This window comes from Cyprinus carpio, chromosome B4 (genome assembly GCF_018340385.1).
Source record: "Cyprinus carpio isolate SPL01 chromosome B4, ASM1834038v1, whole genome shotgun sequence".
In the NCBI taxonomy this organism is placed as follows: Eukaryota; Metazoa; Chordata; class Actinopteri; order Cypriniformes; family Cyprinidae; genus Cyprinus; species Cyprinus carpio.
The window spans coordinates 5,840,185-5,860,887 of NC_056600.1; the positions used below are offsets into that span (position 1 = coordinate 5,840,185).

At 40.0% G+C, this 20,703-nt stretch overlaps 1 long non-coding RNA gene across 1 annotated transcript in view; it reads right to left on the reverse strand.

Annotated features, from left to right (window-relative positions):
- Positions 1 to 2,049: 2,049 nt before the first annotated feature.
- LOC109105801 overlaps positions 2,050 to 20,703 on the reverse strand; it is a 54,188-nt gene continuing 35,534 nt past the window's right edge. The window contains exon 3 of the long non-coding RNA XR_006154635.1: positions 2,050 to 2,115. This is a non-coding gene — a long non-coding RNA (uncharacterized LOC109105801). The remainder of the gene's footprint in view (positions 2,116 to 20,703) is intronic.

Genomic DNA, 20,703 nt, shown 5'->3' on the forward strand with positions numbered 1-20,703 from the left:
AAAGGTCAGGGCAGGTGGCAGAGTATCAAAGTCGGTATACACAATCCAAAGTCAAAAACAGAAGGAACAAACACAGGGAAACCACTCGGAAATGCCAGACAGAACTAAAGATGACTTCGCATTTTGAGTGTGGATGAGTGCAACCTTTATAGTGTCACTGATAGGAAACAGGTGTGATTCAATAATGAGTTCCTAGGCAGGGGTTTATGGGAAATGAAGTCCAGGGTGTACTGTGTCGTGTGAAAGTCTGTGTGGTGACTAAACAGATGTGCAGTGACCGGATCATGACACAATTCATTGAGCTCTCGGCCACCGTAACATTCTAATGTCCTTTAGCAAAATATTAACAGTGAACCATCAGTGAATGATATTTTGATATTTAATATTATGATATTATTAAGTTGAAGATATTGTAATCCATTAATGATGGGTGGTAGCTGAATGGTGAACGATCTGAACTCAAACACAATTATGTTTATACAAAGTAACTGATGTCAGAAAATGACATTTTTGTTCTCTCAAATTTCTAAGGCTACAATAGAAAAAGATTTGTAAAAGCCGCCTGGAAAAAGTCAGGCACCTTTTGAAAAACGGGCCATGAAAGCAAAGCATTTTATTCTGTCAAAACCGTGAATTGTATATTTCTGAATACAGAATGTAACAAAAACACTGTTAGATTGTAAACTGAAACTTATACAGTGCAAGATTGCTAAAAAGCTTTAAAAGCTTTAAAAGGATTTGAGGGCAGTGTATGAGGCCTTGAGCTATACAGCTCCTGCCTGTCTTTCCTGGATCCTCCTCCCACATCATCATATTCTGCTTATTGAAAAACAAGAGAACGATTCATGTATTAATACATACATTAAAATGCATAATAAAAACTCTATAACACTAAAACTAGCAGTAAATTTAAATGAACTTTCATAAACTACAGAAATTCTGAGTCAAGTATAAAGTGATTATAAAGACTAAATGAAGGTGTTAATAACGTTACTAAACATGTCACTCATATATTCTCTGACACTCTTCACATCATCATACTCCTCCTGAACAGCCTCTGATATAAAATGTGGCTATTATTAATTACATGAACAAATAGACATATATCAGGGGTGACCAATCCTGCTCCTGGAGGACCAGAGTCAAGCAGAGTTTAGTTCTGACCCCAATTAAACACACCTGAACCAGCTGATCAAGGTCTTCAGAGTCACTAGAAACTTCCAGACAGGGGTGTTGGGACGAGATGGAGCTAAACTCTGCCAGGACACTGACCCTCCAAGAGCAAGTTTTGGACACCACTGGACTACATACTTTTATTTGGCACAATACACACCTGAAGAAAAAAATAAATAAAACTCTGTTCCAGTCTAGAAGGGGGTGTAAAACTGAATCCCACACCCGCTTTATCATTGGAGAACTGTCGTATGATGATGACATCATCATAGTTTTCTGGTAAGTCATCTACAACAAAATAAAGAAAAAATGAAATGCATCCATCAAATGAACAAAATTTTTGGATATTGAAACTATGCATATATTTAATAAAAAAATAATATACATACATATATTGTGCTAAAACGTGTAGAAATAATTATAAGAACTAAACCTGTAGCATGTCCTCAGTCCAACAGTGATTATATCATCATAGTTCTCTGGTGTGATTTGTTTGCTTTCTAAATGAGTTAAAAAAGCAAAAGAGAGAACAGACACATTAGTCAGAGCAGAAGGGAAAGATGGGATAGAAGTACAGGGGTGTTCAATGGATTGTACTATTGTTGATCAACATACTAATTGTTCAAAAATGTCAAATACATCTTTCCAAAAAAAACTTTCAGTAATCAAAAAATTTTTGAAAATGATGTGATCTAGGACTATTTGTACAGTGCATGCCACAGTTAAGACTGTAAGCCTGTCCCTCACATCCTCATTTTCAACTGCATGAAATAAGCTGTCTACCTTGACTAAGGTCTATAAACAGAAACAGGTTTACTGTTCACAGGCACAAAAGGTTAAAAGAAGTGAAACCCAAACCCAGCTGAAGTCACTCACCTGTTGGGCCTTTAGTGCTGGAGAAATCATTATGGTATTCAGGTGTGGCTCCTTCTGCAGATTTTGCTTTAATAAAAAATATAAAAATGAATGAATAAATATATAAAAACCATATCGAAATTATGTGTTGAATGGTGTATATATTTTATGCTAAGATACCTTGCTATGTGAATGTTTTTATTTAATTATATATGCATTACATGGCATATAAAGTACATAGGGGTTTAGTGAAAGGGTGACATTACTAGATTTTAAGTCCTCAAACCTAAGTCCTCCACAAGAAAGAAGCTCCTCAGCATCTTCATACCCAGAATGCTGTTCTTTGGAAAGGACACTTCCTGTTATGGAGTAGAACCATCAGATTGGTGTTCTGAATAAATAATCTTTTAATTTGGATATTTCCTTTGCTAATATTATAATTTCAAATAACACTCAAGGTCCCACAAACAAATCAGTGTGATTTATTCACTCATTCTCTGTATAAAGTGATTATCCTGTTGATGACTACAAATCAATACTATGACAGTTACTCACCCTCTGAGTGAAGAGACTGTCTCTGTTAGTGGGTCTGTGCTGAATCTCCTCATAAGCGGCCTCAGTCTTCATCTTGTGTCTCCCTCTGAGAGAGCTGTGAGTGTAGACAGACAAACCTGCTGTCAGTTCACTACACATGACTGATCACACACTGAATAAGACACAATATGACAGTCTCTGAATCTCTCCTACCTCTCCCCTCATCACTCTGTTCTGCTTCAGATCAGTATAAGCAGGTGGCACTAAGAGCAGTAGAGCACAACTCCCAGAACAATCCCACAAGCACTGGGGGGGACGGAGGCAGCTGCTGGAGGAGTTTGTGGAGGAGAGAGCTGATGTTGAGAGCGCCACTGGAGGAGAAGCTGGGCTAGACCCGAAGCTGATATTGTTGTGGCAGGAGTAGTGGACACTGACAAATCTGTAAAATCTGGCAAAACAGACACAAGCACGTTCAAAGCTAGGAATGTTCTGAATATACCAGCCAATGTACACACACTTTAAAATGGTCTAAAAATAAATATTATTCCTCTGTATTTTGCTCTGACCTGCACAGGTGAGTCAAGCGTGCTCTTTGTGGGAGCAGTCAGTGTAGTTTTCAGGGGAGAGGACAGTCCCACAGGTGAATCTCATTCCCTTTGCTCTTGACTCTGTTCAGCCACACAACACCTTCACCAGCACCAAAGACTGAATTCCCATCAGCCCTCAGTGCTGCTCCACAGCCCAGCTGCCTGCAGACCACCTGAGCATCAGCTGATGTCCCACTGATCATCACAGACTAGGCCCCACACACGAGGCGTTATGATACCCACCTCCAGCCTCCCCAGAGCACGGCCCTCCCTCCACTCAGTCCTGAGAGGAAGATGCTCTAAAACACACACATCACAAAGAGTAAATACATTCATTACCAGCAGAGTACTGACAGAACAGCAGCGTCTGCACAGGGTAGTATGTGTGATCCAGTTGTATATACCAAGATGAAATTCTGCTGGTTTCTCATTAAAACACCATTAACTCATGTCCCTGTTGAAAAAAACAGCATATGCTGGTTAGATATGTTTTGAAGCATGACAGCTGGTTTAAGCTGGTCCTAAGCAACTAGCTCCTGCTCATAACCAGCTTTTAACCAGCTCGCGACAGACTCAAAGGACCAGCTCATAACCAACTCAAAGCAGGGTCTGCAGCTTCCAGAAACATACCTAACCAGCATGTGCTGGTTTTTTCAACAGGGGTTGCATTCAACTTGTTCATAATTTTTCATGGTTTGTTTCTGTTAAATGAACTTACCTGAACACTGTCTCTGATGGGAGATGTGGAGCATGTCAGAGAGCTTCGAGGGAAACTCATGACTCTCTTGTTCTGTAACAACAATTAAATTGTTATTCTAAATGTATTCCACACACATCTTCTCAAATCACTAATAATAAAAGATAACTTCTTATACTATTTTACTGATGGAAAAAAAAACATCTGTTTTTACCTGAGCAGATGATTTTGGCCACTTCATCGTCACCACAGTTATTCTGTCCCAGAGTGAAGATGGACTACTGCCATAAAAGGAGTGGAATCATGTGGTCGACATATGCTTTATCAGCCAGTTAGGAGCTGATTCCAGTCTTGCTGTAGAATCAGATAAAACACCAGATCTTCCACGGTTCAGCTCTTGACAGATCAGACTCACTGTGTCTCTGTGTCCATCTGGTTTCGTTTAAACACACATTACCCCAGGATGCACTGTAGAAAACCTCCACATTCCCTTCACAGCCCTCAGTTAACCTGATCTCTTTAAACTTTAAATATGTAATTTTTATTTTAATATATTTGGTTTGTGTGATGTTTATGAACACTTGAATTTTGTAATGTGTAAAAGCTTATACTTAATTTCAGTCTAAACAATTTAGCAGCATGTTTACCTGAGCACACGACTCCTACATCCCCCTCCTTGTGTGTTGACAGTCATGTTTTTTCCCCAGCCTGGAAGAGCAGCTCCCCACAGGGACGTCTCATTCCCCCTCACCTCCACCTCATCCAGCCATGTGGGTCCAGAACCAGGACCAAACCAGGCTGGTACCTGCTGGTTACTGAGGGGGCCACTCCACACTGCAGCTGTCTGCACACCATGGGCATCTTTAATAATATCCAGGAGTCATCACACACTGTCCCCCATGAGCCAGCTGTGAAAAACCTCCAGCCTCCTGCACAGTCTCCCCCCAGAACCCACCAGCCTGATGGACCCCACAGCCTGATATTCAGAGACAGAAAAAACACATTATTGATCACTAACAACTGGAAGAATCTGCCCAGATGTTGTTCTTCTCACTGGAGCAGGTGATGTACAGCTGTTGTGTGGAGCTGCAGTTGAGAGTTTGTGGAGAGCTGCAGTTCCCCAGATGAGCCTTCACTCCCAGAGCACTGGAAGGCCGTCACACACTCATGACTGTGTTCAGGACTGGATGAAGAGGAGCCATAGAAGTTCAGCACAGAGCCACAGTCCAGCTGTCTGCAGACCACAGAGGATTCAGTGAGACTCCAGGAGTCCAGAAGAGAACTCTCCTCCAGACCTTATGGATGAAAACTTCCAGCTCCGCCTCCACACTGTCTCTCTCCAGACAACCGCACACAAGACCATCATGAAGAGCCAGAGAGAGGAATCTGAAATGTGTTAGAATGTAATGAAATATTGTTTTATAAAATACATTAAAAAAAAAAAAATTCAGCAACATAACGCTCTCAAAGGGTAAAAAGTTTACTAGAGTATAGATGACTCCAACATCTCGGCCTGTGAGAACATTCCAGCTCGACTCCATGTAGAAGAGATGGAACATTCTTGAGAGTTTTGTTTCATTCCCGGCCACAATCAAACACATCCAGCTCCAGATTTCCACCACTTCCCTCTCTTTCCAAACCAGTCTGATCCCACAACAGACACAGCAATCCCACAATTCAGCTGTCTACAGAGGGACACTAGCGGCTCTCATATCCCCAGCATGCATCACACACCGTGCCCCACTTTTGAGGAACCTGAAGCTCCACTCTTCCAGAACAAGTGTCTGGAGCCAAGCTTACCAGTCTGAGATCTGTGTGTGTAACCTGAGTGAAGTAAAAGAGAGAGTTCCAGAAACAATGCATAAAACATTCTTAAACTAAGCTGACATTAGATTGATCACATTATAACTCAAACCCAAAGACATGACCTAGTATCAAAAACAAATGAAGAGATGCTGAATATTTATATCTCTAACCAGAGCAGATCAGTGCCACAATGTTGTCAAAGGTGCAGTTGTGCTTTGAGTGATGATATTGAAATCAGAATGAAATATGAGACTCATTTCCTCTGCACTGAATCTCTTGTGTCCACATCTGAGTGTCTCCTTTGTCAAAGCAGCTGCTCCCAGCACCTGTGTATACAGGAGCCCCACAGTCCAGCTTTCCTACACACAACCTCTGCATCCCCAAGCTGGTCAAAGACAGCGCGCTACACACTGACATCCACGCCTGATCATGAAGTATCTCTAACCTCCCAGAGCAAAGATTAGACCCATCAGCAAGTCTGGAGCGTTTATGACCTGTTTATATTGCATAAAAAGTGAGCATTAGGATAAGCAGGTTTTGGATATGGCAAGTTTTTTACATCCAATTACATTTTCTACTTATATATATATTTTTTTAAATGTTTACTGTAGTACATAATAAAAACGGTTGTTTTTAATTGAATTTCCAAAAAATGAAAATTGTAATCTCATTGTAATTGTTATTACTTGAAAATGCTTCTTGAAGCTGGACAGTTGAGGTCACCAATGCCTTTAACTATGGATGGTGTGATGTAAATATTTCTTTAAATCATTGTGAAAAAATGCAGAAAAATAACTGCTAAGCAAATCTACATTGTTACTTTCAAGTTGCCTAATTCTTAAGTGGTAATTAATTCTAAGAATAAAACAGTCATGTTTAAATCAGATATGCAGCTAACCACATCCAAAAATATATATCTATATTTTCTTACATAAGACAAAATTATCCTACCTGGTCTCATGGCATAAACGTACCTGGGTGCAGATTTTTGCGAGGAGTTTTTTACGATACGAAGTAATTACGTTATAATATGTAGTTTTCAATGTAGTTTCCAGGATGATGACTGGGGTTCTGGGTGGGGATGGAGGTGGGGCTGGGCTTGGGGTGTGGCTGCGCCTCATACCTACTCTGATTTGTTCGATCGTCTTTCATAGACATACATAATAGGAAATGTTAATGCGTAGTGTGTGTAGGATGGGTTGTTGTTTAAAAAGCTAAAAAAGGATGTGCAGTTTACAAAGCCTTCATAATAATGCACAGAAGAAAAAAGTAAAACATTCACCTGTAGCTCGTCATGTCCCTGAAATGATTGTTTTGCTAAATTAAACTGAGCTTTAGGCTAACAGATGAACAACCAACTACATTTAATAAATTAATTGGGTTTATTATCCACGGTGGGAGGATCAGGTCTTCAGATGAATGAATTATGAATTAAATAATTTTTGTAAATTTGATTATTTCATATCATCACAGTATGAGAAAGTATTGTTTAATTTATATATAGCATGGTAAGACAATTATTGGTACATATAATTACATGCAACAGGCTAATGTGTCTGCTGTGTGCCATTTAAATTTTTATGAAACTTTAATTTTCTTTTACTACATTGCAAAAGCATAGACTTTTCCTCCCCCTTTATTTCAGGAAAATATGCTGCTCCTCATTATTTTTAAGTGAAGAAATCAAGAAACTTTTATTTCTACTGGCCAGTGATGATTCTGAAAGGACATACCTGTAATCTGTTGCTATAGTAATGAACACAATTTATTTTAGTGCAGTTGTCTCACAGCCACTGCGGTCAAATATTGAGATAAACTTTATAAAGTATTATCTATTTATATTAAATTAGTGTATTAAATTGGTATCTTCTCCGATACCCATTTTGTGACCATTATTGACCCGATTCTTTTCAATCAGCTGGAATGCTTAACGTGGCTTAATGTATTAAAAAGTTTATTTTTTATTTTTTTTTAAAGACCAAACTCAGTAAACACATTATCAATAAAGTATTCTATTCACAGACAAGAAGATGAGTCCAGAATAAGAACGCAATACGTTTAATTACGTCCATGTGACATGAAAGGATCAGATAGAATTTGTTGAAGCATTGAAAATACATTTTGGTCCAAAAATAACAAAAATTACAACTTTATTCCGCATTGTCTTCTCTTCCGGGTCTGTTGTGAGTGCGTTCACAACACTGCAGTGACGCCGCTGACGTACGACGCTGCTGACGTGTTATCATTGTTATTGGGCGCACCAGAGAACACGTCAGCAGCGTCATACACGTCTATTCCTGTTTGTTGCTGCCGTATGCCTCTAGTTTGAGCTCCCACGTTATTTCTTTATCGTCTATTTTTTATTATTGAAATCTATTTTATACACCATCTTTTTTTTGTTTCTATAAACGTGTGTGAATATATCCTCTATCGTATTCTACAACAAAAAATCAATCAGAGCACCTTGTTATCATCACTAGTTTTATTTTGATTTCCCCGAGTCCGCTTAGTAGCTTATAGCCCATTAGCACGCGCCAGCGTGGTTAATCGCTTAAACCCGCCGTGCGTACTGCTAATACTCCCCATTCCACACACATTACAATTGCTTTACCCACTGTTACTTGCTTTAATGGCGGATGTATGTCTAACTTTGAGTGCAGGTGACTGACACGCCCAAGCTGCATTCGTTGCAGCTCGAGCTGGAGGCTGTGGAGAAGCAGATTCAGGTCCTGGAGCAGAGGCAGGCCCAGCTGAGAGAGGCCGGAGAGGCCGGAATTGGAAACCTCCCGGCTGACGCCACAAGTCCAGGAGTAAGTATACAGCGGAACGCTGACGCCAGTGATCGTCGAGAGACTTCATCGTCCGACATCGCCCGCGCTACGTTAGCCGAAGGTAAAGTGCACACTCACTGTTTCCCTGGTGCTGGTGTTCTCGATGTTTCTGCGCCTTGATACCCGACCCGCGATCCTGAAGGCCGACGAGAACCCCAGAGCAGTCGTGCTTCACGCCGGGGTTAACAACACCATGCAGCGGCAGACGGAGACACTGAAGAGGGACTTCAGGAGCCTGATCGAGACGGTTCGCAGCACGACGGCCGCGGCGATGATCATCATGTCAGGACCACTGCCCACGTATCGATGAGGTATTGATGAGGTTATGTAGAGTTTTTGTTGTATTTGATTGGTTTTTGTCATGGTGTAAAGAACAGAAACTACTTTTTGTTAATAATTGGAATCTTTTTTTTGGGAGCGTCCTAGGATTTTTCGTGCTGATGGCCTGCACCCCAGCAGAGTCTGAGCAGATCTCCTCTCGGACAACATCTCCAGGACTCTACACTCCATTTGACTAGTAAGCCAATTCTCAAATAACTGCTATGATGGCTTTTGTTCTACCCGCAAAAATGTTAGAAGTACTTGTACAATCTATTAAGACTGTGTCTGTTCCCCGAATAGTGAGGTCAAAATATAAATGTAATGTAGGATCAAGAAATTTTTTTATCGTGATTAAACCAGAAAAACGTATAATAAATGAACAAAAACAATTTCTAAAGTTTGGGCTCATAAACATTAGATCACTCACACCCAGAGCAGCTGTATTGTAAATGAAATGATCACAGATAATAGTTTTGATGTACCTCTGCTTGACTGAGACCTGGCTAAAACCAAATGGTTATATTGGTCTAAATGAGTCTACTCCACCAAACTACTGTTATAAACATGAGCCCCGGCCAGACTGGTCGTGGGGGGCCGGTAAACAATATATAGTGATATTCTAAATGATACCCAGAAATAAGGATACAGGTTTAAATCATTCGAAATACTTCTGCTTAATGTTACACTGTCAGATATGCAAAAGAAATCTATCGTATACGCTTGCTCTCTGGCTATTGTGTATAGACCACCAGGACATGTATACAGAATTCCTAAAAAGAATTTGGAGATTTCCTCTCAGACCTGTTGCCACTACTGATGAAGCGCTTAATTTTCGGAGATTTTAACAATTCACGTTGATAATACAAATGATGCATTAGGACTTGCGTTTACTGACTTATTAAACTGTTTTGGAGTAAAGTAAATGTCACCGGGCCCACTCATCGTTTTAATCATCACGCTGAGATTTAATTATATCGCATGGAATCGATCTTACTGACATAGATATCGTGATTACCTCAAAGTGATGATGTTACTGACCATTTCCTTGTATCGTGCATTCGCATGCATTGATGATATTAACTATATGGCTTCGCGTTATAGATCGGGCAGAACTATTGTTTCCAGCCACCAAAGACAGATCTGCAAATAACCTGCCTGATTTATCTCAACTGCTCTGTGTGTACCCATAAATACACATGAACTAGACAAAATGACTGGCAACATGGGCACTATCTTCTCTAATACATTAGAAGCTGTTGCCCCCATCAAATTGAAAAAGGTTAGAGAGAAAACGTTACTCTGCCATGGTACAACAGTAATACCCACTCTCTTCAAAGAAAAAAAGCTTCGTAGTCTTGGCGCAAATGGAGAAAAAACTAACTTGGAAGTTTTAGAATTGCGTGGAAAAACAAACACTATGTCTAGCTATAGACAGGCTCTAAAAACTGCCAGGGCCGAGCATATCCACAAACTCATAGAAAACAACCAAAACAATCCAAGGTTTTTATTTAGCACAGTGGCTAGATTAACAAATAACTCAGGCGCCACCGATCTAAATATTCCCTGACAGTTAAATAGTAATGACTTTATGAATTTCTTCACTGATAAATGCAGATGCAGAAAATGTTTCTGATGCAGAAAAGCTAGTTCATGCATTCATGACCTCTAGACTGGACTATTGTAATGCACTGCTAGGTGGTTGTCACTGCATCCTCAATAAACAAGCTACAGGTAGTCCAAAATGCAGCTGTCTAGAGTCCTTACCAGGTCAAAAAAAATATGATCATATTAAACCCCCAATTTTACAGTCTCTGCACTGGCTACCTATAAAAGTTCCATATCTGACGGCTACACTAAAATATTATTACTTACTTATAAGGCCCTTAATGGTTTAGCTCCTGCGTGCCCTAACTAGTCTTCTACCGCGCTACAATCCATCAAGCTCCCTAAGGTCACAAAAGCGGCTGGACTTTTTGATGAGTACCTAGGATAGCAAACTCCACTAAAAGGAGGTAGAGCTTTTTTTCGCATTTGGCTCCCCCAAACTCTGGAATAGCCTTCCTGATAATGTTCGGGGTTCAGACACACTTTCTCTGTTTAAATCTAGATTAAAAACACACCTCTTTGGCCAAGCATTCAAATAATGCATCTCATAATTTTGGACTGCAGTTATATCTGATCAAATGTGCATTATTATTATTTAGCTTGGGTTAAACTAGTTAATTTTACTTGGCTGGAACAGCAGCTACGCTAATTATGTCTCTATTTGTTTCTCTGCTTTTACCCGCGGGATTTACATCCCGTGGTAACTAGGATTTACACAAGCTCCAGTCTGGATCAGAACACCTGAGAAGAGATGATGCCAACCCCTCAGAGGGACCTCGGATGATGCTAACCCAGAGACAACGCCACAGAACTACCACATTTTGCTATAAGTTTGATTGCATAATTGCTGTTAATAGTGTTAATCGTCTTGTTTGTTTACATCTTTTATTGATTTTTCTGAACATTTCTACCATATGCACATAAACTGACAGTCATCACTGATAAGCTACTACTAAATATTGTAGAAACTTAATTTTTCTGTAAAGTTGCTTTGCAATGATTTGTATAATGTAAAAAGCGCTATACAAAATAAACTTGAATTTAATTGAATCATCATACGCCAGCAGCATCGTTAGGCACTCACAACAGACCGGAAGAAAGACAATGCAGGAATAAAGTCGTAATTTTTGTTATTTTTGGACCAAAATGTATTTTCGATGCTTCAACAAATTCTAACTGACCTTTGATGTCACATGGACTACTTTGATGATGTTTTTATTACCTTTCTGGACATGGACAGTATACCGTATATACATTTTCAATGGCGGGACAGAAAGCTCTCGGACTAAATCTAAAATATCTTAAGCTGTGTTCGAGAGAGATGAACAGAGGTCTTACATGAGTTTGGAGCGACATGAGGGTGAGTCATTAATGACATAATTTTAATTTTTGGGTGAACTAACCCTTTAAGCATTTTCCTCCCATTGATTTTTGTTTGAATTAACCCTTTAAGCATTTTAACGTATGCAATGTAAATTAAAACGGTTTTAAAAAAGAACAAACAGAAAAGTAAAACATTTTTAATAAAGTGTATTCTATTTACAGACAAGCAGGTTATGGGAGGCTTCAAACGCTGGCAGGTTATGGGAGGAAAATAATTAAACGCGTTGCAATCATATTCTGGGCTCATATATGCTTTATTAATAATTTGTTTACTGAGTTTGGTCTTTTTAAAACACCGTTTTAATGCATAAAGCCACGTACATTCACGAGGGTAACTAAACCCTAATCCAACTTTTTTTAGTTAATCTGTAAGAATGGGGCTTTATTAGTGCTGTTCATTGATTTGAGTAACTTTTTTGACATTTGAGTATAAAGTGTTTTAATTCTACAATATATGGTGTAATAACGTCTGAGTGCTGCCCTCTTCCAGGTTGAGCGGTGGCTACTGCGAGTTGATTTTTCCTGTGTGGATGTTTGCGGTGGTGCTTGGCGTAATCAGTTTCCAGCTCACCACGCCCTTGGTACGAGCTACCACGCCCTTGGCAGTATAAAACCATCTTGTTCCATCAAATCACTGTAGCGAGTCAGTATTTGGAATTGCGAGTATTGAAAGCGATCAGGATAGAGTATTTTAGCATTTATTTAGCATAGCATTTATATAGTTATTTAGATTATTTTGTGTAGCCTATGTAGTTAATTAGTATAGTTGTAAGTGTAATGATCGCGATCTGGGAGTTAAGACCTCAGTTTGAGCCACGGCTCTGAGGAGTGATATAGCTCAGGCCCTGGCCCTGTGCCTGAACCTCGACATCCTCACTTCAGGTGAAGGTGGGGAAAAAAGTCCTCTACTTCAAATGAGGCGCTTCTGTTGCAAAGCTACTTATGCTCACTACAGTCACTCTCCATTTTAGCTTAATTCTGACAGCAGCTGTCAATTAATCCATTACCAAGTGGTCCCAGTTTTCACGCCCCAACCACTCAGCCCCGCCCTCGATTCCGCCCCTCTATCTCCTCGCTTGTGCTCTGCCCACTTTTCAGCATTTTTCAAATATTGCCAGTGGGTGGAGTCAGGCTCTGACCAGGGGTTTAGTTACACTTTAAGCGTTTTAGAATGTCCCAGTGATTCATTTGTGAATTCGACTGGTCCAGAAGATTAAACTTGCAGCAGCTAACATCTCGTGATTCAGTGAATCAGACATGAGTCAAGTTAACAATAAACAACTGTGTATTATAATGAAGGCTTTGTAGAACTGCACAGCATTTTTAGCTTTTTAAACAACATACTCCGAACTACACAAACTACGCACACATTTCCTTTCATAACAGTCGTGGCCAAAAGTTTTGAGAATGGAAGTGGAAACGTTGCTGCTTAAGTTTTTATAATAGCAATTTGCATCTACGTCAGAATGTTATGAAGAGTGATCAGATGGATTGCATAGTCCTTCTTTGCCATGAAAATTAACTTAATCCCAAAAAAACCTTTCCACTGCATTTCATTGCTGTAATTAAAGGACCTGCTGAGATCATTTCAGTAATCATCTTGTTAACTCAGGTGAGAATGTTGATGAGCACAAGGCTGGAGATCATTATGTCAGGCTGATTGGGTTAGAATGGCAGACTTGACATGTTAAAAGGAGGGTCATGCTTGAAATCATTGTTCTTCCATTGTTAACCATGGTGCGTTGCATAAAAATGGCTTCACAGGCAAGGATATTGTGGCTACTAAGATTGCACCTAAATCAACAATTTATAGGTTCATCAAGAACTTCAAGGAAAGAGGTTCAATTCTTGTAAAGAAGGCTTCGGGGCGTCCAAGAAAGTCCAGCAAGCGCCAGGATCGTCTCCTAAAGAGGATTCAGCTGTGGGGATCGGAGTGCCACCAGTGCAGAGCTTGCTCAGGAATGGCAGCAGGCAGGTGTGGCGCATCTGCTGCACACAGTAAGCGAAGACTTTTGGAAGATGGCCTGGTGTCAAGAAGGGGCAGCAAAGCCCACTTCTCTCAAAAAAAAAAAACATCAGGGACAGATTGATCTTCTGCCAGAAAGTATAGTGAATGGACTGCTGAGGACTGGGGCAAAGTCATATTCTCGATGAAGCCCCTTTCCGATTGTTTGGGGCATCTGGAAAAGGCTTGTCCGGAGAAGAAAAGGTGAGGCTACCATCAGTCCTGTGTCATGCCAACAGTAAAGCATCCTGACACCATTCATGTGTGGGGTTGCTTCTCATCCAAGGGAGTGGGCTCACTCACAATTCTGCCCAAAAACACAGCCATGAATAAAGAATGGTACCAAAACTTCTTCCAACAACCCAACAACAGTTTGGTGAAGAACAATGCATTTTCCAGCACGATGGAGCACCGTGCCATAAGGCAAAAGTGATAACTAAGTGGCTCGGGGACCAGAATGTTTGAAATTTTTGGGTCCATGGCCTGGAAACTCCCAGATCTTAATCCCATTGAGAACTTGTGGTCGAATCCTCAAGAGGCGGGTGGACAAACAAAGACCCACTGATTCTGACAAACTCCAAGAAGTTATTATGAAAGAATGGGTTGCTATCAGTCAGGATTTGGCCCAGAAGTTGATTGAGAGCATGCCCAGTCGAATTGCAGAGGTCCTGAAAAGAAGGGTTCTCAAACTTTTGGCCACGACTGTGTCTATGAAAGGCGATCGAACCAATCAGAGTAGGTGTGCAGCCCGCCTCGATCTACTAGGCTGCTGCCGAGTGTATAGTTTCCAAAGAAATGAACACTAAGAGGCAGTAAAACTCCAACACCTTTTATATCTTCAAACAAATTTACAGAGTTTCGATTAATAAACTGTAATTTTCTCAGAATTAGCAGAAGAATATCATATTTGTGACTTCAAAACAATATTAATATGCTGGGAGAAAAAATCTGATGCTTTGAACATTAACATCACACATATCCAGCTTAATATCTACGGGTTTTCAGAGGCGGAAGGGTTGTTCAGTAGCTCACATATCCAGCTTCATATCTACGGGTTTTCAAATCCCATGTAACCGCGGTTTGACAAAGCAGTTCAAATCTGTATATAAGTTAATTGAAACGGCATCGAACAAATGCGTTTTTTATATCAGTTTTGCATTTGTTAACACTGCTCCGGGTAGAGTTTAGGGTTGGGTTTGGTGTAGGGCATAACTTTTAGCGGACGGTCCCGGAATATTTGAATTCCTGGAACCGGCGCAATACATACCAGAAGCAAACATAATAAAAAAACACAGCAATACTTAACTAGATTAGCATTAATCAAAGCGTACCCAAGGGTTCCGCGTATTAAACCTGTGTTTTAGGTGCCACTCAGAGGACATTTCTCTTTTGAAACTGTTGGCGGCGATGCAAGTGAATGCACGTAAAAACGGTCTTGCAGAAACGTACACAGAGGTACCTATTTTTATGAGACTGGGTTCAAATTATCAGAAAGTGAGGAATGCTTTGAGGTTTAACTTTATTCACCTGAGCATATGACACCAGCATCACGATTATGTGTGCAGACAGGTTTATTCCAATCCTGCTGACCCCACAGTTCTTCAGTGTAGGCTCTGTTCCTAAACATGTTAAAACACTCATCCAGATTGGTCCTGATCCTTGTCCAAAATGGGCGCGACCGGAGCATCTGGGTTCTCCTGGTCAGCTCTCTACACACCAATCCAGCAGCAGGCATATCCCAGCTACTATCACACCTGTTCCCCCAATGAGCTCTATGAAGAACCTCCACTCTACCAGCACAAGGACTGTTACCATTTACCAGTCTCACATGCATTACATCTAAGAGAGAAAAACAGAGACTAAAATCAATCAATCAATCTAAAGAGATAACATTGTGTTTAAAATTGGCATAACTACTCAAATAGATCAAAAAGTAGACAAAACTAAAAATAGAAATATGTTAAAAAAATATATTCCTATTTTATGAGGGAATTAGTTAATTCTCTGGAAGAAGCTGTGGGTGTGGTGAGGGCCACAACAGAAGTGCTGCAATGGGGCGCATATGATCCTAGTTATGCTGCTAATTGCTCCTCATATTAATCTTCTTACCAGCACACAAGAAGCATCTGGTGATCATCATGAGAGCAGCTGTGTTTCTGTGATGCTAGACACATTCGAATCTGGGACTCATTTCCTCTGCACTGGATCTCTTGTGTCCACATCTGAGAGTGTCTCAGCTTTGTCAAAAGCAGCTGCTCCAGCACCTGTACAGGAGCCCCACAATCTCAGCCTCTCTACATACAACCTCTGCATCCTGCTGGTCAAAGACAGCATCACACACTGACATCCGCGTCTGATCATGGAGAGGTATCTCTAACCTCCCAGAGCAGCGAGAACCTCCAGCCAACCCTGGCTCCTGCAGTAGTGAGGGAGAAAATAAAAGTTCCATAACCATTGTTATCGCAAACAGCCACATTTATCTAAAATAAAAAGGAAAGACTTTATAATAGCTTTGTAATAACATTTACTGACATTATTGTTTCCATTCAATAATGCTGACAGATCATTATTTTATGTGCATTCAGATTGTTGCAAATGTTGTTAAACTATGATACATATATATTTTTTGTGAATGTACACTTGAACTTTTTGATACTATCATTAGTCTTGGCCTTAGACAACCCCTGAACAAACACTGAAGGTGTATGGTGCTTAATACATTTTTGTATAATCATTGCATTATTCGGATTTACATTTACATGGTACTTTTTATGCACATTTGGCACATTTATGCACACAGAAAAAACTTAAAGATGCTTTCAGATTAACATTTTATCGGTTCATGCATTCCCTGAGGAATTTAACCTATGACCTTGTTGTTGCCAACACTTGGTGTTAAAAAAATTATATAAATCTTAAGAACTAAAATATAAGGCATGTGGATCAACAGTAATGTAATAGGTTACATTTTAGAACAGCTCACCTGAGCAGATAACTCCAGCATCTGTATCGTGTACAGTCATAATCACGAAAATAAGATGACCACACGTTCTTCCAGTGTTAGTCTCATGATCCAGTACATCATCATACATCGATTTGTCAAGATTGGTCCTGATCCTGGTCCAAAATAAGCACCACCCACAGCATCTACAGGTTCTCCACAGCCCAGCTCTCTACACACCACTGCAGCTTCAGTCATATCCCAGCCAGCATCACACACTGTTCCCCACTGACCTCTATGAAGAACCTCCACTCTACCAGCACAGACTGTGACCACCAACCAACCTCACATTCACACTGGTCTGTTTACTTGAATACAGAAAACCAGAGAAGTAAAAAATACTTATGAACAGAGCAGAACAAGACAGTAAGGAAGAATCTCATAAAGAGAGAGAGAAAATTATCTTTCATTCAACAGAGTCAAGAGATTTTAAATAAGATTTCCAGTGAAGTAAAAAGAAATTTGCTCAAAACCTGCACACACACAATCCAACATTATTATCATGTGAACAGTTGTTTGTGCTCAGAGATGATGGACAGAGGTGAATCTGAGACTCATTTCCTCTGCACTGAATCTCTTGGATCCAAACCATCTGAGTGTCTCTCTTTGCCAAAAGCAGCTGCTCCCCAGCACCTGTACAGGAGCCCCCCACAGTCCAGCTCTCTACACACAACCTCTGCATCCAGCTGGTCAAAAAACAGCATCACACACTGACATCCGCGTCTGATTATGAAGTATCTCTAACCTCCCAGAGCAGCTGAGAACCTCAACCAGCCTGGCCTGAAAAAAAAACATGAGTATGAATTAACCTTTCAGAACAAAACAATAAGCTACTTTCTTTTCTTTCCTTTCAACAAAATTAAGTTTTAAGTTTACCTGAGCAGATGACTCCTGCACTCTTGCTCTGACACACACCTTGAAAACCCCATATGACAGATCCACACTTTTTCAGTGTGGACTCAGATCCAGTACACATTGCATTATTCATCCAGACGGGTCCTGATCCGAGTCCAACCTGAGCATCACTCAGAGCATCTACAGGTTCTCCACAGTCCAGCTCTCTACACACCACTGCAGCATCAGCCATATCCCAACCAATATCACACACTGTTCCCCACTGACCTCTATGAAGAACCTCTACTGTCCCACTGCAGGGACTGTTTCCATTAACCAACCGCACATTTATTATTTCTGTGAACAGTAAGAGGAAAAAATGGGAAGAGATCTATCAAAATTAAATACATCTTTAATGTTGAAACAGTCAACACATACCTGTACACACCAGCCCAACATCATTCATGTGAACAGTTGTATTTGTGTGGATATGAGATGTTGGTACAGAGTGGGGTGAATCTGAGATTCATTTCCTCTGCACTGAATCTCTTGTGTCCACATCTGAGTGTCTCCTTAGCCAAAGCAGCTGCTCCCAGCACCTGTACAGGAGCCTCTCCACAGTCCAGCTCTCTACACACAACCTCTCTGCATCCTGCTGAGAAGTCCAGAGACAGCGTCACACACTGGCATCCACGTCTGATCATGAAGTAGCTCTAACCCTCCCAGAGCAGCGGGAACCTCCAACCAGTCTGACTTCTGAAAGAACATAAATAATTATAGCTCTATGGGACCACTATTGGCAAAATGACACTTAACTTAGACACTTAGCACACAGTTTGGGTTGACGGTATGGTTCTGTTTTGGGTATAAAGTGTCAGTGGGTGATAAGGTGGAGCTATTATAGTTAAATTAGAGTTAACAGATGTGGAAGATTTGTTTAATGATTTTTTTTATGATTTTAATGTAACAACCAGTCAAAATTAGCAGGTTAACGCATGCAATTAATTTTTCCAGTTTAACTGTGTTAAAAATATTGAATGCAGTTAAAACATTCCAGTTTAACTGTGTTAAAAATATTGAATGCTCACATCTTTTTTTTCTTGAATTGCGTTTATTTAGACACAGAACGTCTTTACAACAACACGAAACAGGAGACTTTAGGCGCAGACTCCAACTTAACCTCAGCGAAGTCAAACGAGGGTGGAAAAGGTACAGGTGACGAGGGAGCTTCAGTAAAACAGTGAAGATGAGATGTTGTCAGGCCAGATGCCGGTAAAAAACTAATCTTCCTGTCCTGTCAGCCTTTATACTGTGCTCTGCAAATAATGCAGTGGTGCGTGCTGTATTGTAAAACACAAATGAAACTATGTATAATATGAGCATGCAATGTCGTAGTTATGTCGCCAGTTAATTCATAAAGTTATCAAAAAGGCAATTTAAACTGCCTTAAAACTGTATGAGAGAGCAAGTGTTTGATATATGAGTCAAGATTTAAAGAGCAGGTCATATGGGTTTTTTTTTAAATATCTCTCTTTTGCGGTTTATAATGAAGCTATCTCTAAATGAAAACAACTTGCTAAGCAGTTAATCAAAAAAAACATGATAAATAAAGATAAAGAAAGAGTCGGTTCTGAATCATGAACGAAGTCGCTATATTTCAAATCTTTTGCCGTTATCGTATACGCCAATGGGTAATACATCTCCTGTGACAATCCCCACCAACCCGCCGAAGAACAGAGTCTGACCTGTCCACAAACACTTCCGCTAGTTTAGTTAGTGTGTTTACATCATGTTGAGAAGACGCTGTGTTCATGGATACCAGAAATAATCTAGAACCTTCTGTTGTGTGTATGTCATTTTACCAAGGACTGATTCTCTAATCTTGGCTTTTATCTTCATTGGTTTCTAATCTGAGTGCTCAAAAAAAAAAAAAATTGTGCTAATATGTGATGTATACCTATAGTGCAGCTTTAGGTTTCCAGGTAAAGCACAATACTGTCTTACTGAAGTAGTTTCTGATAATTGCCAAAAATTTTACCATTTTCTAAGAATGTATTGATTATTGTATACTGATGTTGTTCTAATTACTTAGTTTAATAATTAAAGAATGTAGTGTAGCGTACAGACCTTATAATCATTGTGAAATTCTGCTGTTTATTGTGCTGCACTGGCAGTTATAGGGTTAATGTGGAAAAGTCAAGCTAGTTAGTTAGTTAGGTTGGTGCTCCTGTGATACAAATGTTCTGCCAGTTATAGGGTCGCTCCTTCAAATATTACAGTAGACAAATTTTGGTTTACAAACTGTATTGTTTCATCAGTTAGTCAATGCTAGCACTGCCAACGATTCACCAAGTGTCACAGTTTAGCAGCTAACAGTTGTGGGCACGATTCGCTTGCATAAGTGTTTTTGTATTTATGTCATTATTATAAGAACGATTGGAGCACTATATTACTGTTTATGTAGTGCTACACTGGCTCAGGGACCTCTCTGTGCCAACACCGGGCCAACAGGCTGGCGTTTCAGCCCCCGACAAACGCTGCAAAACGCTTTTTAAACGGAAACGGTGGCGGTTGAACACCCTGTTGTGATGACGGTTGTAACGCGGCAGCTGAGAAGGCCATTCTCTGTGTTCTTTGGAAGAATTTTCGAGCCTGATGATATTGATATAAATACTCTGTTTAATACTGCGAGGCACCGATGTTACAAAGTCACTGCCCTTGCCGCCCAGAATGAAAGAGAGAACATCCCAATCGAAAGTGAAGGGATTTGTGGAAACTGTGGTCCCACTATTGTGATCCAACATTTGCTCAAAGATTTCAGGATGAAAACACATCTATTTTATCTCCCTGTAGCTAATCAATCTCTAATTTAAATTATTTTATTTCTATTTCCACTTTTAAATACCTTGTATTAATTATCATTTAATTTTTTGTAAAGTACTCATTACCACTGTGTATGAAATTTGGTATATAAATAAACTTGCCCTGCAAATGAAGTTAAAAATATAAACAACTACATCAAATGGTGATATGCTACATTTACTATAAAAATCCCACGGCAAAACATGTCT